The sequence below is a fragment of the Diabrotica virgifera genome, chromosome 2 (assembly GCF_917563875.1).
Source record: "Diabrotica virgifera virgifera chromosome 2, PGI_DIABVI_V3a".
In the NCBI taxonomy this organism is placed as follows: domain Eukaryota; kingdom Metazoa; phylum Arthropoda; class Insecta; order Coleoptera; family Chrysomelidae; genus Diabrotica; species Diabrotica virgifera.
In genome coordinates this window covers 124,619,105-124,631,877 of record NC_065444.1, presented here as the reverse complement: position 1 = coordinate 124,631,877, position 12,773 = coordinate 124,619,105, and the positions used below count along the sequence as shown (strand labels likewise).

At 29.1% G+C, this 12,773-nt stretch overlaps 1 protein-coding gene across 3 annotated transcripts in view; it reads right to left on the bottom strand.

Annotated features, from left to right (window-relative positions):
- Nucleotides 1–12,773, bottom strand: part of LOC114324627 (ecdysone receptor) — a 1,502,986-nt gene that overhangs the window by 257,151 nt on the left and 1,233,062 nt on the right. The gene's annotated exons all lie outside the window — the stretch shown is intronic.

Here is a 12,773-nt window from a genome sequence, read left to right as displayed (position 1 = left end):
TGTCATCTTTTTGGGGTGGTGTTCTTATTGTTGACTTACTTTTCTTAAATGCTTCCTCTTCGTCAAAATAATTATCATGCTCCGGTTTGCCCCTTTTATTGTTCATTCGAGTGGGATTATACCCGTAATCTTATTTTATTTAAAGTTGGCGTCAGGCAGTGCCGTCCACCTCGACGGTTCAGAGAAAACACTACCTACCAACTTTAATTTAATTTATCTTCCATCTGATTAAATTTTCCGAAGCCGTCCCTGACTTTTATGTTTAATTTTGCTAAATGGCTAGTCTTAATCTATTATCGACAAGTTTTTTGTTCGTGGTTTATTTTAATTAGTTTTTGATTATAATATGCTTAAATATTAGGTAATACTGGATTTTTGATTTTATGAATATTATTCTACAGGCATGCATTAACTTACAATTTTTTTGAAGGCTTTTGCGTTGTTTCATACACTGCACTTTCCTTTAACTATTATCTTATTTTTAATATTTTATTATTTGTTTATACCACTTAATTTTTGATTTTTATGAGAGATACATTTTTCACGTTGTTCACTTTCGATTTCCAGGGTCTGCAGTCAAATTGTACGATTTCGTTGGATGCACAGTCATCATCATCATTATTAGCTCTTCAACCCGTGGTGGGTCTTGGCCTGTTCCAGAGTCAGCTTCCATTCCTTCCTATCTTTCGCATTGGTTTTCCAATTTCGCACTTTAGTCGAATTCGACAAAGTTGAACGACGCCCCAGTACCGTGAGTGGCCAGCCGTTATTAATAAAAATTCAGAATTGACGCACTGATGTGAAATGATTGTAATTCCGAGACGAATCTATTATAGACCGATCAAATAAAATTACAATACATGTAAATCAAAATGTAATTCCGTGCAGGTTGGAATACATTTTTTATCAAAGTTTAGGTCCAAACAAAAGATATTTTCAAGAAAGTATATGAATCATATGAGGGGATCATTGTTTAAATAATTAAAAATGGGTAATTTTTGCACATTTACTTTTTTAACTGCTGCGGTAATTCGTGGTTTTGTTAAGGATTTTACAATTTTTTTCTGCAAAGACGAAGAAACTTTCTTTTATATGAGACTTACTAAATTAAATTTGACCCTTAATTTATTTAAATAATTGTAAATCAAAATTGAAAAACACATTTCCAAAAAAATATTATTTGCAATATAAATAAGCTCTATAAAATATTTTGTTTTGCCGAAAAAGTTACCCTATAATATAACTATAAATTGACAAAAAAATTGGTCGATAAATATTGAGTAGTTTATGAGAGATTGAATTTGTTTATAAAAAATTACCATTTTTTTAATTGCAAAAACGCGGTTATTGCCGATAGAGTATACAAGTTTTTAAAGTCTCATTTGTTTTGCTTTTATGTATGTTTTCGATAAATGTATTGACAAATCAAAATTTCAATTAGACACCCTTCCAAAATGGCGTTTGAAAATTGGTGTAATTTGTTTAAAACCTATTTTTTTAATAACATCGTCGGGATTAAAAATCTTGAAATTATTTTTCGATATTCGTATTCTTGGTAATTTTTGACATATCCACAAAAGAAATAAAAATTTTTTAGAAGCATTTTTGGCCGAGATAGCTTCTCCCAGTTTAACTATTCATAATTTGTTTATTTATCAATATTCACATTTTAAAGTTCGTGAGTACATCTATCAACCCTACTACTTAACAATGTCATTTATACACATAATCAAAATTGTAGAATATTTTAAAAAATGATGATTTTCGTAGCACCTTAAATGAAAAGTTTTTGTCTGAAAATTGGCGGAGGAGTAGTTTCCAATATATTTGTTAATAATGGGCCAATTTCAATGTTTTCTTTTAATTTGGGGTAGCATATAAAAATAATAGCATCTGCATGACCCTTTTTGCCATAAATAATTAATAATTAGGTATACACATTTTTTCTCTAGTATTGTGATAAACAAAAGTTGGCACCAAAGATAATCACAAAAGAGTATTAAAACAATTTTTTATTTTAAAAATTTAACAAAATAGTAAATTTTTCTTAAAGAATCATAAAAACTTTTTTCTTTGTACAAATCATTGGCAAAATCTCGCAAAGATAATGTGAATACAAAATATATTATATAAAAAAAATGGAGGACAACCTCTATATAAATATATGTATATAAGTGAATAAAAATTAACAAATATATACACAATACACAAATCTTTGGTGTATTACCTGTTAAAAAGATTATAAAATGTAATGTAAAATACATATACAGTGAGCACGTAAAGGTTGGAATTAATTCATTTTCTCGAGAATGGACAATTTTGGAAAAAAATCCCGAAACAGTTCAATTTTTATTTTTAAATTACGACTTTTTGGCATATACACCATACTTAGTCACGTCACCCATCTGGGCGTGATGACGTCATCGATGATTTTTTAAATGAGAATGGGGGTCGTGTGATAGCTCATTTGAAAGATAATTTAATCCTCTATTCAGTAGTATAAACATTAACATAATTATTTATACAGGGTCTCCAAAAAAAATTTTTGCATTTAATTTATTGACATAAAAAGAAGAATGTATGTAATTTATTTAATTCAAAATACATTTTACTGCTCTCAGAAAACAGAAAAAAATGTTTATTTGAAAAATAATCATCGCTTTTCGCTTAAATTAAATGTTAAAACTGTCAAGAGGCAGGTGGGTTGCTGCATTAATATTGAATTTAAGCAAGAAACAATATTTATTTGCTAAATAAATATTTTTTTTCTGTTTTCTGAGAGCAGTAAAATGTTTGAATTAAATAAATTACGTACATTCCTCTTTTTATGTCAATAAATTTAATTCAAAAATTTTTTTTGGACACTCTGTATAAATAATTATGTTAATGTTTATACTACTGAATAGAGAATTGAGCTATCGCACGACACCTATTCTCATTTAAAAGAAATCATCGATGACGTCATCACGCACAGGTGGGTGACGTCGTCACTGTATGATATATATGCCAAAAAGTCTTAATTTAAAAATAAAAATTGACCTGTTTCGGGATTTTTGTCCAAAATCGTCCATTCTCGAGAAAATGAATTTATTCCAACCTTTACGTGCTCACTGTATATTTTAATATTGTACAAAGCAAAAAGTCTTTAACAAATTTTTAATGCTAATTCAGTATTATTTTGTTAATTTTTTTATAAAAAATCTTTTGTGTCAATTTTTATTTATCACATCTAGAGAAAAAAAATTAAAAAAAAATGTTTATAACAAATTGACGAATATTTATTGTTAAAAATGTCATTTAGATGTTACTATTTTTATAAGTTACCATAAAATAAAAAAAAAACATTGAAATTGATCCATTATTAACGAAGATATTGCAAAGTACTACTGCACCACTCTTCATGCAAAAAGTTTTCAGTTAAGGTCGCTACGAAAATCATTATTTTTTTAAATATTCTAAAATTTGAACTCTATGTATAAATGACATTGTTAAGTAGTAGGGTTGATAGATGTACTCACGAACTTTAAAATGTTAATATTGATAAATTAACAAATTATGAATTTTTAAACTTGGAAAAGCTATCTCGGCAAAAATGGATCTAGATTTTTTTTCTTTTGTAAGTCTGTCCAAAACTACCAGGAACACGAATATCGAAAAAAAAATTAAAAATTTTTAATCCCGGTGACGTTCTTAAAAAAACAAGTTTTAAACAAATTACATCAATATTCAAACGCCATTTTGAAGGGGTGTTTAATTAAAATACATTAAAGCAAAGAAAATGAGACCTTAAAAACTTGTATACTCTATCGGTAACAACCGCGTTTTTGAAATTGAAAAAATGGTAATTTTTAATAAACAAATTCAATCTCTCATAAACTATTCAATATTTATCAACCACTTTTTTTTGTCAATTTATAGTGATATTATAGCGCAACTTTTTCTGCAAAACAAAATATTTTATAGTGCTTATTTATATTGCAAATAATATTTTTTTAAAATTTATTTTTCAATTTTGATTTAAAATTATTTAAATAAATTACGGGTCAAATTTAATTTAGTAAGTCTCATATAAAAGACTTTCTTCATCTTTGCAGAAAAAAATTGTAAAATCCATAATAAAAACAAGAATTGCCGCAGCAGTTAAAAAAGTAAATTTTCTGCAAAAATTACCAATTTTTAATTATTTAAACAATGATCCCCTCAGATGAATCATATACTTTCTTGAAAATATCTTTTGTCTTGAACTAAACTTTAATAAAAAATTTATTCCAACCTGTACGGAATTACATTTTGATTTGATTTTATTTTATTGGGCTAATAATGTAAATTATATTGCACTTTAGTGACATTATATTTTCCGTAAGATGTGTGCGGTGTTCTTTGCTATTGTTAATTTAATTCCCTATATTGCTTCTTCTACTTAATTCAAATCCAAGATATTTATTTTACATAATTCATTTTAGTGTTACCTAATAACGAAACTTATTACCAAAATAAAAAATAATTGAAAAATTAGCATCCGGAAACATATCCAATCAAATTTCAACTTCGACTAAATAATAACCAGTCACAAAAAATATTATTCATGACAAGATTAAATAAAATCGAAATGAGAAACGTAGGAATAAAAATAACATCGCACAAAGTGTTTTTATTCAGAAACATAACCTCTAAAGGTTAATGAATGCTCTACAGACCTTGAAACCAACAACTTTTCATTGAGTTCTGGGTGGCTACTCACTGTAAAGAATATTTTTTTAATTTTGTGGTAGTTCTTATAATCTCAATGTAGGTTATAATTTTCGTACATTAAAATTAAGATTATGTTGCATCATATATCATATATATTATCATCGTCAGTCTAACCTTACTTTTCAGTAGAGTTTTGAAAGTTTGAAAGGCCCTCTAAATTCTTGAAATTTTCAAAACAAATGACAATGTGATTTTCAACTTTTCACATTACCGGTGTAACAAAATTTATTAACTAGTATTAGCTATTACAACGCTACAGATTTATCAAAACAATTAAAGAAGAAACTACGTCTCTTTCTAAAAATATCCTTAGACTTTTCCTATGTGTGTATGTGTATATACATTCACACCAACTGATTGTATGAGAAAAAATAAGCCACTATAATGTAAAAAGCGTAAAATTAAAGAGTAAACAAGGCAAAAAGTATTTACAAACCAGGAATATGACCTCTAAAGGTTAATGAATGCTCCACAGACCTTGAAACCACCAACTTCGTTATTGGGAGGCCCAATTACCAATGCGAAAATTCGAATTATATTAAAAGAACATTCACACCTGGCTCGGCATTATAATCGACTCCAATCAACATTTAAAATCAATATTATTAGCCATACATGGCTAGTTAAAAAGTGTGTTGGTTTTGCACAGATTAACGCTTATGAATAATGTCAATCTGTTTAGCAGATACTATTTTTGAAAGTGATTAGGTAATATTCAGATTCTTAACCAGAAATGTTAACGACTTAACGAAATGTTAGAATATTCTCAGTTGTTTAATAAATTTGTCAAAAGTAAACAACAACTTTAGTCTTGGTGATGATAAAAGATATAAAAATATCTATGAAACCAAAAGTGTTGATATAAAGTATTAAATAAACCTTTTCTTAATTATTATTTTAGAATAACATTTATTGGAGTACATATTAGACAAATAATCTTGGTAACCGACAAATCGTACGTTTCAATTTACAGCTTCTTTAAGGGAGTAATCTTCTTTTCAAATCGATGTCTCTAGTAGTATCTACCATTTAATCTTCTGCCATTTTACTTCTTCTTCTTCATTGACGATGAGCATTGAGCAAGGCTATCTTTTTTTATCTGCAAATTGTCTGTTCTACAGCTAACTAGCTTATTGTGTAGGTCTTCCAATAAGGACCTCCAAAATTTAATAGATAGTGGCAATCATATTGTTAAAGCTACACCTGTCATATTGGCTGTCATTTATTCAGTTTGTTTTGCCAAATCATCATGTTTGTGTATACAGCTGTGGGAGCACGCCAAATAGAATTCTATTTTAGTGACGTCACGTTGCCTAGCAACCGTCGATTCTCCCATTATGAAATTCTATTTTGTGACGTCAGCAAAATAGAATTCTATTTGGCGTGCTCTGGGCCCTGGTACTAAGATGCTGTTTCCCCAATCATATTTGGCATTTGATCTAAGTGCTCATTTCTAGATAAATAACAACTGTCATGAATGAATAATTGGCAACGGCGTAATACCAGAATAAAATAAAAAAATTAATCTAGATGACGAGATGAGCACTAATGAAAATAGAGAACCATTGATAATTTTTTACCCATAAAATGAATATAAACTATAAACACTTATTTCAATCACAAAGAGTATAAATATAATAACTTTCAACAGCACAATAATAGGCAATAGATCAAGGATAGATTTATATGTATACTTACAAATAGACACTACAAAAGACACTACAAACCAGTATCTATTTATATTCTACTAATATGTAATAACAGCTATAGCTATAAATATAATTAATATACATAAATGAACTGATATTTTCGAGGAACATTCTAAAATGTACTTTCCGGTTAATATTAATTAAATAATAATTAAAATTGCAATTATAAATTATAAAGTTGGGTACTTATAACAAAAAATAGTAAATAAAAACAACAACGCTAAAAACAAAGAAAAACAATTACGAAAAATAATTAAAACGAAAATGAAACTAAAAAATGGTATAAATCACATAGTTGTAAGTTATAAATTTTGTAGAAGTAAAGAAAACAAACGTTTTCAGTGTTTTATTGTGAGAAAAAATGGTATTTTTTTTCTAATGTAACAAAAAAGATATATTGTTTATAAATTGTATTTTGAAGATGTTTTTGGTTTTGCTTCCTGTTTGGAAGCCGAAACATAAAAATTTTGTTTCAAAGCTATGGGTTATTTCCAACTAATTATTTGGTAAATCATATATTCCACAAGATTCTTGTGGAATATATGATTTACCAAATAATTAGTTGGAAATAACCCATAGCTTTGAAACAAAATTTTTATGTTTCGGCTTCCAAACAGGAAGCAAAACCAAAAACATCTTCAAAATACAATTTATAATATTCCAAAGAAACTAGAAAACATATTTTTCGGAGGAAAATAGGAGATTTTTGAAATAGAGCTCACCGCACCGGCAAACAATCGGATAAACACGCATATTTAACAATTAGAAAACAACGGTATAAATTAAGGTTAGACGCAATCACTCTTCAGAATCTTGAAGCTGAATGTCCAATCTTCAATTTTAGTATCTGGCAACCTCAAAAATACTAATTTAAATATGAGTTTTTAGGCCTCGAAAATGCTTATTTTCGCATTTTTCAGATTTTGAATCGCCTATAACTCGAAAACTATCATTTTTTGAGAAAATTTACAAGATACCTTTATTGTTTAGAATTACCCACAAAACTTAAAAATATATGTTCCGGAGCAAAAAACGTGATCTTTTGTATTTTTTTAAAAAATTTTGTAAACAATTTCTGCCCAAAAATTCCGCTCGGCACCCTTCAGATTTGTTTAAAGGGGACATTTTTGAATAGGAATCCACAAAGAAACCGAATCAGAAATTTTTCCAGACGGGAGCGGTCTCACCACATGGACTATCAGAACATGGTTCAACACAACCCTCCAATTTTATATGATACCCTCTATTATTTTCTGACTCTGATTTTTTTGTATTTCTTTATTTTATAACTCGAGAAGGACTGGATTGATGTAGCTACTTTTGATTTTGAAATATTTGTAGAAGCCTGAGGATGAGGATCTTTACAATATCCCATCAGATATCAAATTTTATTAGTTGTAAAGGAAGTGTGTAAAAAATGTGCTCCTTGCTCAATAATGTCTCTATTTTTGACAATAACGAAAATTAATATGGCTACAGAAAATTTGATTTTAATTAAAAATAATTTTAAAACAATGTTTACTTATAATAATAAAAACTATTTTTCAACATTTTCTCTGCGATAAAGTTGAAAATGCAATACATTTTAATAATTATAAATTTAAGGCCGGTTGTTCGAACGCTAATCAAAAATGATCATTATCAAATATTTAATTACTGTCACAACTGTCAATGTCAACTTTGATTGGGTTGCTGAAAACATAATTATTGATTACAATTATGAAATTAGTTAATCAATTATGTTAATAATTTTATATTAATTGATTAACTAATCTCATAATTATTATCAATTATGTTTTCAACAACCCAACCAAAGTTGACATTGACAGTTGGTGACAGTAATTAAATATTTGATAGTGATCATTGTTGATTAACGTTCGAATAACCGGCCCTAAATGAAACAATAATTCTAAATATGTACCATATTTAGATCAAACAAAGTACCAAAATCATGGACTTCACGGGAAACGTAACAAAGTAAATACACACGAAGTTAGCTGCAGTTTTAGTGACATAAATCTAAAGGAGTATAATAAATATAACTGTGTATATGACAATGACAATTGACAATAACATCAGTGCCGGTTTATCCACTGGGCGCTTGGGGCGGGCGCCCAGGGGCCCGTTCCTTTTCATTATAAAAAAATAAAGACGCTAAATAATCTTCATATTCTCCGAAAAAAATCTCATACGCAGATACGCCAACGCCAATACACTGCAAAAGCCTATGTTCTATTGTTACATCTCTTCACGCCTATACACAGTGGCGTAGCCTAGCCCCACAGAGGCCCAGTGTCAGTGTTTATGGCGGAGCCCTTTTCCAAAAACTATAGAAAGTTGTCAGATTTAGAATGTTTAGATGTCTCGAATTGTATCCAAAATAATCGCATAAACGGAGTTTTTTAGTTTCTAATAATTTCATTTTGAATTATGGGGCTTAAATAATAATAGGTATATCTCACTTTTCGGCTTTAAAATAAGTTCTTTTAAAATAGTTAAACGAAAGACAAAAATAGATATACAATATACATACATACATCTAATTTATAGATAAAGAATAGATTATTCTCGAAAATGCCAATATCCAAACAATAATAGGTACACACTCTTTCAAACGTTCAAAAGTAAAGCGATTACAAAAATTGCAATGTTGCATTATACAGTGGCCTCTAAGGCTAGCATTCCACTTGCGATTTATAGTCGCGACAAAAAAATCGCTGTCGCACAAAGTTTAGAGTCTAGAAAATTAGTCACTATTTTCAGAATCGCGAATTGAATGCTACAAGGGTGTGACATCAGCTTTTAGATGTTTTTTTTACTCTAGATAAAGAAGAAGTCAAGACGTCAATTAATACTTTATGCGAGAAACAAAAACGATGTTGATGAAACCAAAGAGAACTTGCATAATGAAATTACCCATTTTGTAACGTTATGCCAAAACTTGAATAAACATATAATTTATGAAAAATTTGATGTCATCCAGGATGCAACTTTTCCCAATATCTTAACTTTACTGCAAATTTATTTGACGCGTCAGGTGAGCGGTCTTTTTCGGCTTTAAAAAGAATAAAAACATATTTAAGGTCAAATTTGGGTCAAAAAACCTAGACGCATTATCACTATTGTATATAGAGAATGAAGAACTGGAGAAACTGAATTGTGATAATATTATATGGCAGTTTGCGAATGCCAAGTCAAGAAAAAAAGTGATCTAATTTTTGTCTTTGTGTATTTTTTAGAATATGTTTTTTTGCTTGTCATGTGTTGTTTTGTGGAACTTTCTGTTTTTTATTTATGTTTTTAAAAGTATTTTTTGGATTATTTTTTACGTTTGCTATTCTTCTTGCTTGTTTAAAAAATTACTTTATGGATTTTACAATAAACCTTTATAGTTAATGCATGTGTTTTCTTGTTAAAAAACTGACAACGAATAGCAATGAAGCGGCCCTAAACCTTCAGTGCCCAGGGCCCGAACTTAGGTTAAACCGGCACTGAATAACATTGTTGTTTTTAGTATTTTCTTTACAATTTCATCACATTTTCTCACCTTGTAAACCTTCCTTGGACTTCTACAAATGTTTTAACATCGAAATTGGCTATTTCTGTTTAGTCATTCTGAAGCTGTTATAAAAAAGATATAACAAAATAAAATGACGTTTATTAAACGTCATTCAATGTTTACATATCAAAACCGTACCGGACACACTGCGTGACTTGTTGCATTAGGATTTTATAAGTTTAGATACTTCGTCATAGAGTATCTGGAGGTCTTCCAAATTGTTGGCTATTTTAGCTGTATCGTCTTATTTTAGTAGTTTGTGTTTATATTTTTTATTTTTTTTCTAATGTAACAAAAAAGATATATTGTTTATAAATTGTATTTTGAAGATGTTTTTGGTTTTGCTTCCTGTTTGGAAGCCGAAACATAAAAATTTTGTTTCAAAGCTATGGGTTATTTCCAACTAATTATTTGGTAAATCATATATTCCACAAGATTCTTGTGGAATATATGATTTACCAAATAATTAGTTGGAAATAACCCATAGCTTTGAAACAAAATTTTTATGTTTCGGCTTCCAAACAGGAAGCAAAACCAAAAACATCTTCAAAATACAATTTATAAACAATATATCTTTTTTGTTACATTAGAAAAAAAATAAAAAATATAAACACAAACTACTAAAATAAGACGATACAGCTAAAATAGCCAACAATTTGGAAGACCTCCAGATACTCTATGACGAAGTATCTAAACTTATAAAATCCTAATGCAACAAGTCACGCAGTGTGTCCGGTACGGTTTTGATATGTAAACATTGAATGACGTTTAATAAACGTCATTTTATTTTGTTATATCTTTTTTATAACAGCTTCAGAATGACTAAACAGAAATAGCCAATTTCGATGTTAAAACATTTGTAGAAGTCCAAGGAAGGTTTACAAGGTGAGAAAATGTGATGAAATTGTAAAGAAAATACTAAAAACAACAATGTTATTCAGTGCCGGTTTAACCTAAGTTCGGGCCCTGGGCACTGAAGGTTTAGGGCCGCTTCATTGCTATTCGTTGTCAGTTTTTTAACAAGAAAACACATGCATTAACTATAAAGGTTTATTGTAAAATCCATAAAGTAATTTTTTTAAACAAGCAAGAAGAATAGCAAACGTAAAAAATAATCCAAAAAATACTTTTAAAAACATAAATAAAAAACAGAAAGTTCCACAAAACAACACATGACAAGCAAAAAACATATTCTAAAAAATACACAAAGACAAAAATTAGATCACTTTTTTTCTTGACTTGGCATTCGCAAACTGCCATATAATATTATCACAATTCAGTTTCTCCAGTTCTTCATTCTCTATATACAATAGTGATAATGCGTCTAGGTTTTTTGACCCAAATTTGACCTTAAATATGTTTTTATTCTTTTTAAAGCCGAAAAAGACCGCTCACCTGACGCGTCAAATAAATTTGCAGTAAAGTTAAGATATTGGGAAAAGTTGCATCCTGGATGACATCAAATTTTTCATAAATTATATGTTTATTCAAGTTTTGGCATAACGTTACAAAATGGGTAATTTCATTATGCAAGTTCTCTTTGGTTTCATCAACATCGTTTTTGTTTCTCGCATAAAGTATTAATTGACGTCTTGACTTCTTCTTTATCTAGAGTAAAAAAAACATCTAAAAGCTGATGTCACACCCTTGTAGCATTCAATTCGCGATTCTGAAAATAGTGACTAATTTTCTAGACTCTAAACTTTGTGCGACAGCGATTTTTTTGTCGCGACTATAAATCGCAAGTGGAATGCTAGCCTTAGAGGCCACTGTATAATGCAACATTGCAATTTTTGTAATCGCTTTACTTTTGAACGTTTGAAAGAGTGTGTACCTATTATTGTTTGGATATTGGCATTTTCGAGAATAATCTATTCTTTATCTATAAATTAGATGTATGTATGTATATTGTATATCTATTTTTGTCTTTCGTTTAACTATTTTAAAAGAACTTATTTTAAAGCCGAAAAGTGAGATATACCTATTATTATTTAAGCCCCATAATTCAAAATGAAATTATTAGAAACTAAAAAACTCCGTTTATGCGATTATTTTGGATACAATTCGAGACATCTAAACATTCTAAATCTGACAACTTTCTATAGTTTTTGGAAAAGGGCTCCGCCATAAACACTGACACTGGGCCTCTGTGGGGCTAGGCTACGCCACTGTGTATAGGCGTGAAGAGATGTAACAATAGAACATAGGCTTTTGCAGTGTATTGGCGTTGGCGTATCTGCGTATGAGATTTTTTTCGGAGAATATGAAGATTATTTAGCGTCTTTATTTTTTTATAATGAAAAGGAACGGGCCCCTGGGCGCCCGCCCCAAGCGCCCAGTGGATAAACCGGCACTGATGTTATTGTCAATTGTCATTGTCATATACACAGTTATATTTATTATACTCCTTTAGATTTATGTCACTAAAACTGCAGCTAACTTCGTGTGTATTTACTTTGTTACGTTTCCCGTGAAGTCCATGATTTTGGTACTTTGTTTGATCTAAATATGGTACATATTTAGAATTATTGTTTCATTTAGGGCCGGTTATTCGAACGTTAATCAACAATGATCACTATCAAATATTTAATTACTGTCACCAACTGTCAATGTCAACTTTGGTTGGGTTGTTGAAAACATAATTGATAATAATTATGAGATTAGTTAATCAATTAATATAAAATTATTAACATAATTGATTAACTAATTTCATAATTGTAATCAATAATTATGTTTTCAGCAACCCAATCAAA